The sequence below is a fragment of the Bombina bombina genome, chromosome 2, assembly GCF_027579735.1.
Source record: "Bombina bombina isolate aBomBom1 chromosome 2, aBomBom1.pri, whole genome shotgun sequence".
NCBI lineage: Eukaryota > Metazoa > Chordata > Amphibia > Anura > Bombinatoridae > Bombina > Bombina bombina.
In genome coordinates, this window is record NC_069500.1 from 1,421,287,442 (window position 1) to 1,421,300,043 (window position 12,602).

The window sequence follows — 12,602 nt, forward strand, 5'->3', positions numbered from 1 at the left end:
CTTAAATCACTGTCACAATCATCTGTTATGCCAGTGATGATCTCTGGTCCCAGACGCTGAACAAGCTTCTGCTCATAATCATTGAGGTCTGCCACATATGCTGGTCCACCTCCGGTAGCACGTGCCAAATTTTTTTCTCTGGCCAATTTAGCTTTGGCGAAGCGTTTAATGTCGTTGTAACGCTTCTTCAGCTGATCGACATCCTTTTTTCCTGGACCCTGGGCACTAACAGCGTCGCTGATCCTTTGCCAGATCTGCTTCCTCCTAGAAAAATTTGTCTGTTTGACACGACATCCAAACAAATAATCATAAGAGTCAATAATCATGTCAATCAAAACGACGTTTTGCTGATGAGAAAAGTGAGGATTCTTGGATTTTGAAGCGGTTTCAGATCCAGATGAAGCCATATCGAAATTGTAAATAAAGATCACAAAAACGAGCGCTCTGTAATTACTCTCCAAAAATTTTGGAACAATAATAAAGTTGTTTAGAAAAGTTGTACATTTATAGGAGCAAAATTCTATTCCCGTGACTACTATGACGTTCATGACACCTTACATGTCACGTGTTAACAATTGGCCAGACAATTCAACTGAAAGTTAAGTACATCAGCTTAGTCGCGGCGAGCGAGGCGTCAAATTTATCAATATTCCGCCACTGCTCGCGGCGGGCTAGACGTGTCTATTTATTGTGGGATTATTAGTACATAGCTACAGCGGACACCATTTCGCCCGCGGCGAGTAACGGCGAGTTTAGCCGCGTCTAAAATGACGGATGAATTGACGGCTTAGTACATGGAGCCTCCATTTGATCCAAAATGTGCTTAATATCCCTCTGTATTTTATAGACTGGGTTGGCTGGGATCTTTCTATAGGTGACAGGGTCTTCTAGCTGGGTTCTTATTTCCTCTATATAATACTCTCTGTCCATTATGATAGTAGCCCCTCCCTTATCAGCCCTCTTTAAAATGATATTGCTGTTAGTTTTTAGAGATTTGAGTGCCAAATTATCACATTTAGAGAAATTGCCCATTCTTGTATGTTGTTTATTAATAACCTCTTTCTTTTTAACCATAGTTTGTATTTGTTTGATCTCATTCTCCACTAAATTGATGAAGGTATTCATACTATGGTTAAAAATGTTAGGACAAAAAGAACTTTTTTTCTTTAGGTCTAAATTTTGTAAAGATAACATTGTTTTATTTTTGTCAAAGTTTCTCTCAATTCCTGAATGATTCATGCCCTCTCCAAAATACAATTTTAATCTAATATTCCTAAACAGTCTATGCAAGTCTTTAGTTAACTCAAAAAAGTCAATCTCTTTACGAGGACAATAAGACAGTCCCTTGTTCAACATAGACAGTTCTTGGTTTGTTAGATTTTGTTTAGAAATATTTACCACAGTGACCTGTGATCCGTTCACTTCTTCGATGCCGCTTTCCTTTGTGACTTCCTCACTTGATCCGACGTCTGATATGACTGGCTCATTCCTTTTCTTGTGATGTTTTCGGCCCACCCGGCGGCATCGCTTTCGCCGCCACTCAGCTCGAAAGGGGATGAATCAGCGCCTGCCGATGACGTGTTAGAGTGTTCCGAGTCACTGCCATCTTGTTGCCGTCTCTTCTGATTGGCTCTCCTAGTTGCACCAATTCTACTGGCATTCTGGTAACCCTGGAAACCTCCACACCACTTGTATACTCTACCCAGCTTGTAAGGTATATATTGGGACAAAGTCCATAAGGCCTAAAGATTTTGAACAGACCCGGAGTGGTCCATAAGAATTCTGCGTTGAACGAGATTGGTGTAAGTGATGATATAGGGGAGGATAGTTTTCCATATTTCTTTCCTAGTGAAACCCAATAGCTAAAAAAATGAATTATATAAAGTACTTTTATGCGTGGTTGAAAGTCTATGTTGAGGAGAGGTCCAATAAAGAATCCCAACTATTGGGATATGAAGAATATGTGAGTCAAGCTTTAAAGATATTTCTGTGCCAATCCAATACCTTTTGGAGAGTAACTGCCTGATTGTAGAGGGATATGTTAAGACACCCAATCCACCTTCATCAAGAGAACAACATAAAGAGAATGTCGTTAAGCAATTTCTGATAATTTGCTTTAAATAACTTGCATGGCTTGTTAGAGAGTTCTATACCAAGAAATCACAGGAAATTGTGTTTCCTATTATAGGCTAAATTACAAGTGGTGTGCTAACTGTTGCGAGCAAGCAATTTTAGATATTTTTTGGCCTTTTGCATGCAACAGAAATAGCGCATGTTTTATGAGTTGAAAGTAAACGCATGCACTTGAGTGCAATTGAATTATTAATGCTCTGTTGGTCACACTCAGACACACTATGATTGCTTTGCACTTAAATACAAAGTATCCTGTAGTTATAGTTCAGATTTAAGTAATACTCCAAACAATGTAACAATGTAAGTGCAAACTTGCTTGTATATAGAAAACTCTGATCCACTTATGAGTAGAGAACATAAAACCACTAACTTAAAGTGTGAATAGTGTAGACGGTTAAATCGGTATCTTGGTATATTCAAAAGATTACCTTATGTCCGTTGTATGTCTCTACGTGGATGGTAAGAAGGCTCCTTGTAGTCGGAAATAGAGACACTCCTCAGTCTCTTAGAAAGGAATCTTGAGCAATGACGAAAAGATCCGCTACAAGGAAAGCACATACAGCCGCAATAGTTGCAAATAAAAGCCGACTTTATTGAAAGTCTAAGTGAAGCCCAGGTACATACAAGCTCGGGAGGGAGCACAAAGAATGAAACGTCCGACGCGTTTCCTGCCCGGAGGCACTTCGTCACATGCGGCTGTATGTGCTTTCCTTGTAGCGGATCTTTCCGTCATTGCAATTGAATTATGTCAGGTTATCACTGGTTAACTGTTACGCAAGACAAAAAAGGGGCACAAAAAACTAAAAAATGCATTTAATAGTACAGCTACACTCATAAGAAATTGCATTATAAGTTACTAGACGGTAAACCTTCCCAGAGGGCAGTCTATTTTTTTAAAGTGAGGTAAAACTAAAAAACAATTAAAAAAATCTAAAATTACAGAAAAAAATAAACGTAATTATCCAAATAATTTTTTTTTTTTAAACCTAAACTAATACCCCTATAAAAATAAAAATGCCCTCCCACAATAAAAACACCCCCTAATCTAACACTAAACTACCAATAGCCCTTAAGAGGGCCTTTTGTAGGGCATTGCCCCCTAAAAGTACCCCCCCCATCCATACAACCCCCAAAAATAAAATAACTAAGTCTAAAAAAAACCTAAGCTACCCATTGCTCCTTAAGGGGAATTTGTATAGGCATTGCCCTTAAAGGGACAGTCTACACCAGAATTTTTATTGTTTTAAAAGATAGATAATTACCCATTTCCCAGTTTTGCTTAAAGGGACACTGAACCCAAATTTTTTCTTTTGTAATTCAGAAAGAGCATGCAATTTTAAGCAACTTTCTAATTTACTCCTATTATCAATTTTTCTTCGTTCTCTTGCTATCATTATTTGAAAAAGAAGGCATCTAAGCTTTTTTTTTGGTTTCAGTACTCTGGACAGCAATTTTTTATTGGTGGATGAATTTATCCACCAATCAGCAAGGACAACCCAGGTTGTTCACCAAAAATGGGCCGGCATCTAAACTTACATTCTTGCATTTCAAATAAAGATACCAAGAGAATGAAGAAAATGTGATAATAGGAGTAAATTAGAAAGTTGCTTAAAATTTCATGCTCAATCTGAATCACAAAAGAAAATTTTTGGGTACAGTGTCCCTTTAACTAACACATTTATAATAATATACTTTTAACCTCTGTGATTATCTTGTATCTAAGCCTCTGCAAACTGCCCCTTTTTTCAGTTCTTTTGACAGACTTGCAGTTTAGCCAATCAGTGCCCGCTCCCAGATTACTTCACGTGCACAAGCACAGTGTTATCTATATGAAATATGTGAACAAACACCCTCTAGTGGTGAAAAACTGTTAAAATGCAATCTGAAAAGAGGTGGGCTTCAAGGTCTAAGAAATTAGCATATGAACCTCCTAGGTTAAGCTTTCAACTAAGAATACCAAGAGAACAAAGCAAAATTGGTGATAAAAGTAAATTGGAAAATTGTTTAAAATTACATGCTCTATCTGAATCATGAGAGTTTATTTTGGCCTAGACTGTCCCTTTAAAAGGGCAATCAGCTCTTTAGTGCCATTAAAAAAAAAAAATCCCTAATCTAAAAAAAAAAAAACACACACACAAAAAAAAAGGGCAGCATTTAAATAAAAAAGCCCTAATCTAAAAAACAAAAACCTAAGTCTAACCCCCGAAATAGGTACTCACAGTTCCTTAAGTCCGGCGGTGAGTACCTATTTAGGGTTAGACTTGGTTTGTTTGTTTTGGGGTGTTTTTTTTTTTAGATTAGGGCTTTTTATTTAAATGGGCAGCAAAAGAGCTGATTGCCATTTTAAGGGCAATAGGTAGCTTAGGTTTTTATATACTTAGGTTTTTTATTTTGGGGGGGTTGTGTGGGTAGGGGGGTTACTTTTATGTGGTAATTGGTACTTTATTTAAGTAAAAGAGCTGATTGCTTTAGGGCTTTTAAGGGCTATTTGTAGTTTATATTTAGATTAGGGGGTGTTTTTATTTTGGGGGTGCTTTTTTATTTTTATAGAGGTATTACGTTAGGTTTATTTTATTTTTTTACTTTGGATAATTTCATGTTTTTTTCTGTAATTTTAGATTTTTTTATTTTAAAATATTTTTTTTTTTAAATAATATTAGGACTTTTTATTTTAATTGTATGTTAGTTTTTTAAATCTTTTGTAAATTTTTCATTCATTTATTAAGAAGATAGTTTTTTATTTTATGTTATTGGTTTTAACTTAGGGGGTGTTAGGTTAGGAGGCTTAGTAATTAGATTAATTCTTTGCATTGTGGGAGGTTGGTGGTTTAGGGGTTAATATTGTAATGAGGTAGTTGGCGTTGTGGCAGTTTTTGCGTTTTATGGGTAAATAGTGTAATTAGGTAGTTTGTGGGGGTTTGGCGGGTTAATGGTTAATATTTTAATTATGTTATTTGCATTGTTGCTTAATTTGTGGATTAGGGGTTAATCACTTTATTATTTTCCGATGTGGGGGTTGGCGGTTTAGAGGTACATTTTGCGCATGCGTTAGGTGTTAGTTAATATTTCTTGCGGGCGGTTATTTTTTTTGTTAATACTTTGTGCGGGCGTTAATGTTTTTTTTGTTAATACTTTGTGTGGGCGTTTATGTTTTTTTGTTGTTAATACTTTGTGTGGGCGTTTATGTATTTTTGTTAATATTTTGGCATCTACGGCACCAATACGCTCGCCTAAGATCGCCTAACATTGCGGCCGTGGACCTGAATACGTTCTCCAAAGTTACCAAAAAAGCTGTCAAAAAGCCGCGCACCAAGTACGGTGCGATGAGCAGCGGACTGTTGTTAACTAACAGTCATCGATCTCGCTGCTCTTCGGCTTTTTTTCAGCTTTCTTGGTACCCTGTCACTAAACATCCACACTATACTATACAGTTTACCCCCTATACCGCCGCTCCTGGACCCCGCCGCACCAAAATAAAGTTATTAACCCCTAAAACCACCGCTCTCGGAGCCCACCACAACTCTAATAAATGTATTAACCCCTAAACCGCCGCTCCCAGAGCCCACCGCCACCTACATTATACATATCAAACCCTAATCTTCCGCCCCCTATACCGCTGCCACCTACATAAAGTTATCAACCCCTATCCTGCCTCTCCCGGACCCAGCCGCAACGAAATAAAGTGTTTAACCCCTAAACCGCTGCTCCCGGAACCCACCGCAAATAAATAAAGTGTTTAACCCCTAACTTAAATATAATTTAAATAAATCGAAATAAATTATTCCTTTTTAAAACTAAATACTTACCTATAAAATAAACTCTAAGGCCTAGATTTAGAGTTCGGCGGTAGCCGTCAAAACCAGCGTTAGAGGCTCCTAACGCTGGTTTTGGCCGCCCGCTGGTATTTGGAGTCAGTGATTAAAGGGTCTAACGCTCACTTTACAGCCGCGACTTTTCCATACCGCAGATCCCCCTACGCCATTTGCGTAGCCTATCTTTTCAATGGGATCTTTCTAACGCTGGTATTTAGAGTCGTTTCTGCAGTGAGCGTTAGAGCTCTAACGACAAGATTCCAGCCGCCTGAAAAAAGCAGGAGTTAAGAGCTTTCTGGCTAACGCCGGTTTATAAAGCTCTTAACTACTGTGCCCTAAAGTACACTAACACCCATAAACTACCTATGTACCCCTAAACCGAGGTCCCCCCACATCGCCGCCACTCGATTAAAATTTTTAACCCCTAATCTGCCGACCGCCACCTACGTTATCCCTATGTACCCCTAATCTTCTGCCCCTAACATCGCCGACCCCTATGTTATATTTATTAACCCCTAATCTGCCCCCCACAACGTCGCCGACACCTACCTACACTTATTAACCCCTAATCTGCCGAGCGGACCTGAGCGCTACTATAATAAAGTTATTAACCCCTAATCCGCCTCACTAACCCTATCATAAATAGTATTAACCCCTAATCTGCCCTCCCTAACATCGCCGACACCTACCTTCAATTATTAACCCCTAATCTGCCGACCGGAGCTCACCGCTATTCTAATAAATGTATTAACCCCTAAAGCTAAGTCTAACCCTAACACTAACACCCCCCTAAGTTAAATATAATTTTTATCTAACGAAATAAATTAACTCTTATTAAATAAATGATTCCTATTTAAAGCTAAATACTTACCTGTAAAATAAATCCTAATATAGCTACAATATAAATTACATTTATATTATAGCTATTTTAGGATTAATATTTATTTTACAGGTAACTTTGTATTTATTTTAACCAGGTACAATAGCTATTAAATAGTTAAGAACTATTTAATAGTTACCTAGTTAAAATAATTACAAATTTACCTGTAAAATAAATCCTAACCTAAGATATAATTAAACCTAACACTACCCTATCAATAAAATAATTAAATAAACTACCTACAATTACCTACAATTAACCTAACACTACACTATCAATAAATTAATTAAACACAATTGCTACAAATAAATACAATTAAATAAACTATCTAAAGTACAAAAAATAAAAAAGAACTAAGTTACAGAAAATAAAAAAATATTTACAAACATAAGAAAAATATTACAACAATTTTAAACTAATTACACCTACTCTAAGCCCCCTAATAAAATAACAAAGACCCCCAAAATAAAAAATGCCCTACCCTATTCTAAAATACAAAAATTACAAGCTCTTTTACCTTACCAGCCCTGAACAGGGCCCTTTGCGGGGCATGCCCCAAGAATTTCAGCTCTTTTGCCTGTAAAAAAAACATACAATACCCCCCCCCCAACATTACAACCCACCACCCACATACCCCTAATCTAACCCAAACCCCCTTAAATAAACCTAACACTAATCCCCTAAAGATCTTCCTACCTTGTCTTCACCATCCAGGTATCACCGATCCGTCCTGGCTCCAAGATCTTCATCCAACCCAAGCGGGGGTTGGCGATCCATAATCCGGTGCTCCAAAGTCTTCCTCCTATCCGGCAAGAAGAGGACATCCGGACCGGCAAACATCTTCTCCAAGCGGCATCTTCTATGTTCTTCCATCCGATGACGACCGGCTCCATCTTGAAGACCTCCAGCGCGGATCCATCCTCTTCTTCCGACGACTAGACGACGAATGACGGTTCCTTTAAGGGACGTCATCCAAGATGGCGTCCCTCGAATTCCGATTGGCTGATAGGATTCTATCAGCCAATCGGAATTAAGGTAGGAATTTTCTGATTGGCTGATGGAATCAGCCAATCAGAATCAAGTTCAATCCGATTGGCTGATCCAATCAGCCAATCAGATTGAGCTCGCATTCTATTGGCTGTTCCGATCAGCCAATAGAATGCGAGCTCAATCTGATTGGCTGATTGGATCAGCCAATCGGATTGAACTTGATTCTGATTGGCTGATTCCATCAGCCAATCAGAATATTCCTACCTTAATTCCGATTGGCTGATAGAATCCTATCAGCCAATCGGAATTCGAGGGACGCCATCTTGGATGACGTCCCTTAAAGGAACCGTCATTCGTCGTCTAGTCGTCGGAAGAAGAGGATGGATCCGCGCTGGAGGTCTTCAAGATGGAGCCGGTCGTCATCGGATGGAAGAACATAGAAGATGCCGCTTGGAGAAGATGTTTGCCGGTCCGGATGTCCTCTTCTTGCCGGATAGGAGGAAGACTTTGGAGCACCGGATTATGGATCGCCAACCCCCGCTTGGGTTGGATGAAGATCTTGGAGCCAGGACGGATCGGTGATACCTGGATGGTGAAGACAAGGTAGGAAGATCTTTAGGGGATTAGTGTTAGGTTTATTTAAGGGGGTTTGGGTTAGATTAGGGGTATGTGGGTGGTGGGTTGTAATGTTGGGGGGGGGGTATTGTATGTTTTTTTTTACAGGCAAAAGAGCTGAAATTCTTGGGGCATGCCCCGCAAAGGGCCCTGTTCAGGGCTGGTAAGGTAAAAGAGCTTGTAATTTTTGTATTTTAGAATAGGGTAGGGCATTTTTTATTTTGGGGGTCTTTGTTATTTTATTAGGGGGCTTAGAGTAGGTGTAATTAGTTTAAAATTGTTGTAATATTTTTCTTATGTTTGTAAATATTTTTTTATTTTCTGTAACTTAGTTCTTTTTTATTTTTTGTACTTTAGATAGTTTATTTAATTGTATTTATTTGTAGCAATTGTGTTTAATTAATTTATTGATAGTGTAGTGTTAGGTTAATTGTAGGTAATTGTAGGTAGTTTATTTAATTATTTTATTGATAGGGTAGTGTTAGGTTTAATTATATCTTAGGTTAGGATTTATTTTACAGGTAAATTTGTAATTATTTTAACTAGGTAACTATTAAATAGTTCTTAACTATTTAATAGCTATTGTACCTGGTTAAAATAAATACAAAGTTACCTGTAAAATAAATATTAATCCTAAAATAGCTATAATATAAATGTAATTTATATTGTAGCTATATTAGGATTTATTTTACAGGTAAGTATTTAGCTTTAAATAGGAATCATTTATTTAATAAGAGTTAATTTATTTCGTTAGATAAAAATTATATTTAACTTAGGGGGGTGTTAGTGTTAGGGTTAGACTTAGCTTTAGGGGTTAATACATTTATTAGAATAGCGGTGAGCTCCGGTCGGCAGATTAGGGGTTAATAATTGAAGGTAGGTGTCGGCGATGTTAGGGAGGGCAGATTAGGGGTTAATACTATTTATGATAGGGTTAGTGAGGCGGAGTAGGGGTTAATAACTTTATTATAGTAGCGCTCAGGTCCGCTCGGCAGATTAGGGGTTAATAAGTGTAGGTAGGTGTCGGCGACGTTGTGGGGGGCAGATTAGGGGTTAATAAATATAACATAGGGGTCGGCGATGTTAGGGGCAGAAGATTAGGGGTACATAGGGATAACGTAGGTGGCGGCGATTTGCGGTCGGAAGATTAGGGGTTAATTATTTTAAGTAGCTTGCGGCGACGTTGTGGGGGGCAAGTTAGGGGTTAATAAATATAATATAGGGGTCGGCGGGGTTAGGGGCAGCAGATTAGGGGTACATAGGGATAACGTAGGTGGCGGCGGTTTACGGAGCGGCAGATTAGGGGTTAAAAGTGTAATGCAGGGGTCAGCGATAGCGGGGGCGGCAGATTAGGGGTTAATAAGTGTAAGGCTAGGGGTGTTTAGACTCGGGGTACATGTTAGAGTGTTAGGTGCAGACGTAGGAAGTGTTTCCCCATAGGAAACAATGGGGCTGCGTTAGGAGCTGAACGCTGCTTTTTTGCAGGTGTTAGGTTTTTTTTCAGCTCAAACAGCCCCATTGTTTCCTATGGGAGAATCGTGCACGAGCACGTTTTTGAGGCCGGCCGCGTCCGTAAGCAACTCTGGTATCGAGAGTTGTATTTGCGGTAAAAATGCTCTACGCTCCTTTTTTGGAGCCTAACGCAGCATTTGTTTGAACTCTCGATACCAGAGTTAAATTTATGGTGCGGCCAGAAAAAAACCCGCGGAGCGTTAACAGCCCTTTTACCGCCAAACTCCAAATCTAGCCGTAAGATAGCTACAATATAACTAATAGTTACATTATAGCTATCTTAGCATTTATTTTTATTTTACAGGCAACTTTGTATTTATTTTAACTAGGTAGAATAGTTATTACATAGTTATTAACTATTTAATATCTACCTAGTTAAAGTAAATACAAAAGTACCTGTAAAATAAAACCTAACCTAAGATACAATTACACCTAACACTACACTATAATTAAATTAATTACCTGCATTAACTACAATTAACTAAAATTAAATAAAATTAAATAAAATTATCTAAAGTACAACCCCCCCCTAAATTACAGAAAATAGTAAAATAATTACAAGATTTTTAAACTAATTACACCTAATCTAATTCCCCTAACAAAATAAAAAAGCCCCCCAAAATAATAAAAAGCCCTACCCTACACTAAATCACAAATAGCCATTAAAAGGGCTTTTTGCGGGGCATTGCCCCAAAGTAATCAGCTCTTTTACCTGAAAAAAAGTACAATACCCCCCAACATTAAAACCCACCACCCACACACCCAACCCTACTCTAAAACCCACCCAATCCCCCCTTAAAAAAACCTAACACTAACCCCCTTGAAGATCACCCTACCTTGAGACGTTTTCAACCAACCGGGCCAAAGTTCTTAACGAAGCCGGGCGAAGTGGTCGTCCAGATGGGCAGAAGTCTTCATCCAGGCGGCATCTTCTATCTTCATCCATCTGGTGATAGAATTCTATCAGCCAATCGGAATTTAAGGGATACCATCTTGGATGAACCGTCATTAAGTCGTTGGATGTCGTTAGAAGAGGATACTCTGCGTCGGATGTCTTGAAGATGGACCCGCTCCGTGCCGGATGGATAAAGATAGAAGATGCCGCCTGGATGAAGACTTCTGCCTGTCTGGAAAACCTCTTCTGCCCGACTTGGATGAAGACTTCTGCCTGTCTGGAGGACCACTTCTCCGGCTTCGTTGAGGACTTCGGCACAGTTGGGTGAAGACGTCTCAAGGTAGGGTGATCTTCAAGGGGTTAGTGTTAGGTTTTATTAAGGGGGTATTGGGTGGGTTTTAGAGTAGGGTTGGGTGTGTTGGTGGTGGGTTTTAATGTTGGGGGGTATTGTACTTTTTTTACAGGTAAAAGAGCTGATTACTTTGGGGCAATGCCCCGCAAAAAGCCCTTTTAATGGCTATTTGTGATTTAGTGTAGGGTAGGGCTTTTTATTATTTTGGGGGGCTTTTTTATTTTGTTAGGGGGATTAGATTAGGTGTAATTAGTTTAAAAATCCAGGGCGGCGGATTGAAAACCAGGTACCCTGGGCCGGAATAGTGCAGAGCGTACCTGGTAGGAATTTGATAACTTCCAAAAGTAGTTAGATAGTGCCAAACTTACATTCGGAAAATCTGTAGTGACGTAAGCATCGATCTGTTCCGGACTGAGTCCGGCGGATCGTATGTTACGTCACTAAATTCTACTTTTGCCGGTCTGTAGGGTTTGATAACTAAGGCGAATCAGCCTCGCCACAAATATGCTGCGGAATTCCAGCGTATTTGCGGTTGACGGCTTGATAAATACATGCCTTTGTGCGGGCAGTTTGGTGTTTTTTGTTAATACTTTGTGCGGGCGGATAGGTGCTTTTTGTTAATACTTTGTGCGGGCAGTTATTTTTTTGTTAATACTTTGTGCAGGCTTTATGTTTTTTTTTGTTAATACTTCATGCGGCGGTTTATGTTTTTTTGTTAATACTTTGTGCGGGCAGTTAGGTGTTTTTTTGTTATTACTTTGTACGGGCGTTTATATATTTTTTTTGTTAATACTTCGTGCGAGAGGTTAGGTTTTCTTGTTATTATTTTGTGCGGGCATTAATTTTTTTTGTCAATATTTCGTGTGGGCGGTTAGGTAATTTTTTGTTAATGCAGCCAAACTAAGCATTAACAAATAAACACATAACCGCCCGGACAACTTACGATGGCGACGGACACGTTACAAACGCGATTGTAGTATACATAAGGGGTCAAAGATAAGATGTCTCCGGTGTTAGAGGAAAAAAAGGGCTGCATGGGCTTTATCATAAAGATACATAACTAGACATATCTAAATATGTATTTTTATGTGTGTACATATGTGTTTATATGTGTGTACATATGTGTTTATATGTGTGTACATATGTGTTTATATGTGTGTACATATGTGTTTATATGTGTGTACATATGTGTTTATATGTGTGTACATATGTTTTTATATGTGTGTACATATGTGTTTATATGTGTGTACATATGTGTTTATATGTGTGTACATATGTGTTTATATGTGTGTACATATGTGTTTATATGTGTGTACATATGTGTTTATATGTGTATAAATGTATTTACAGGCACATATATACATATAAATACATAAATACATATGTACACACATGTAGACATTTATAAAATTA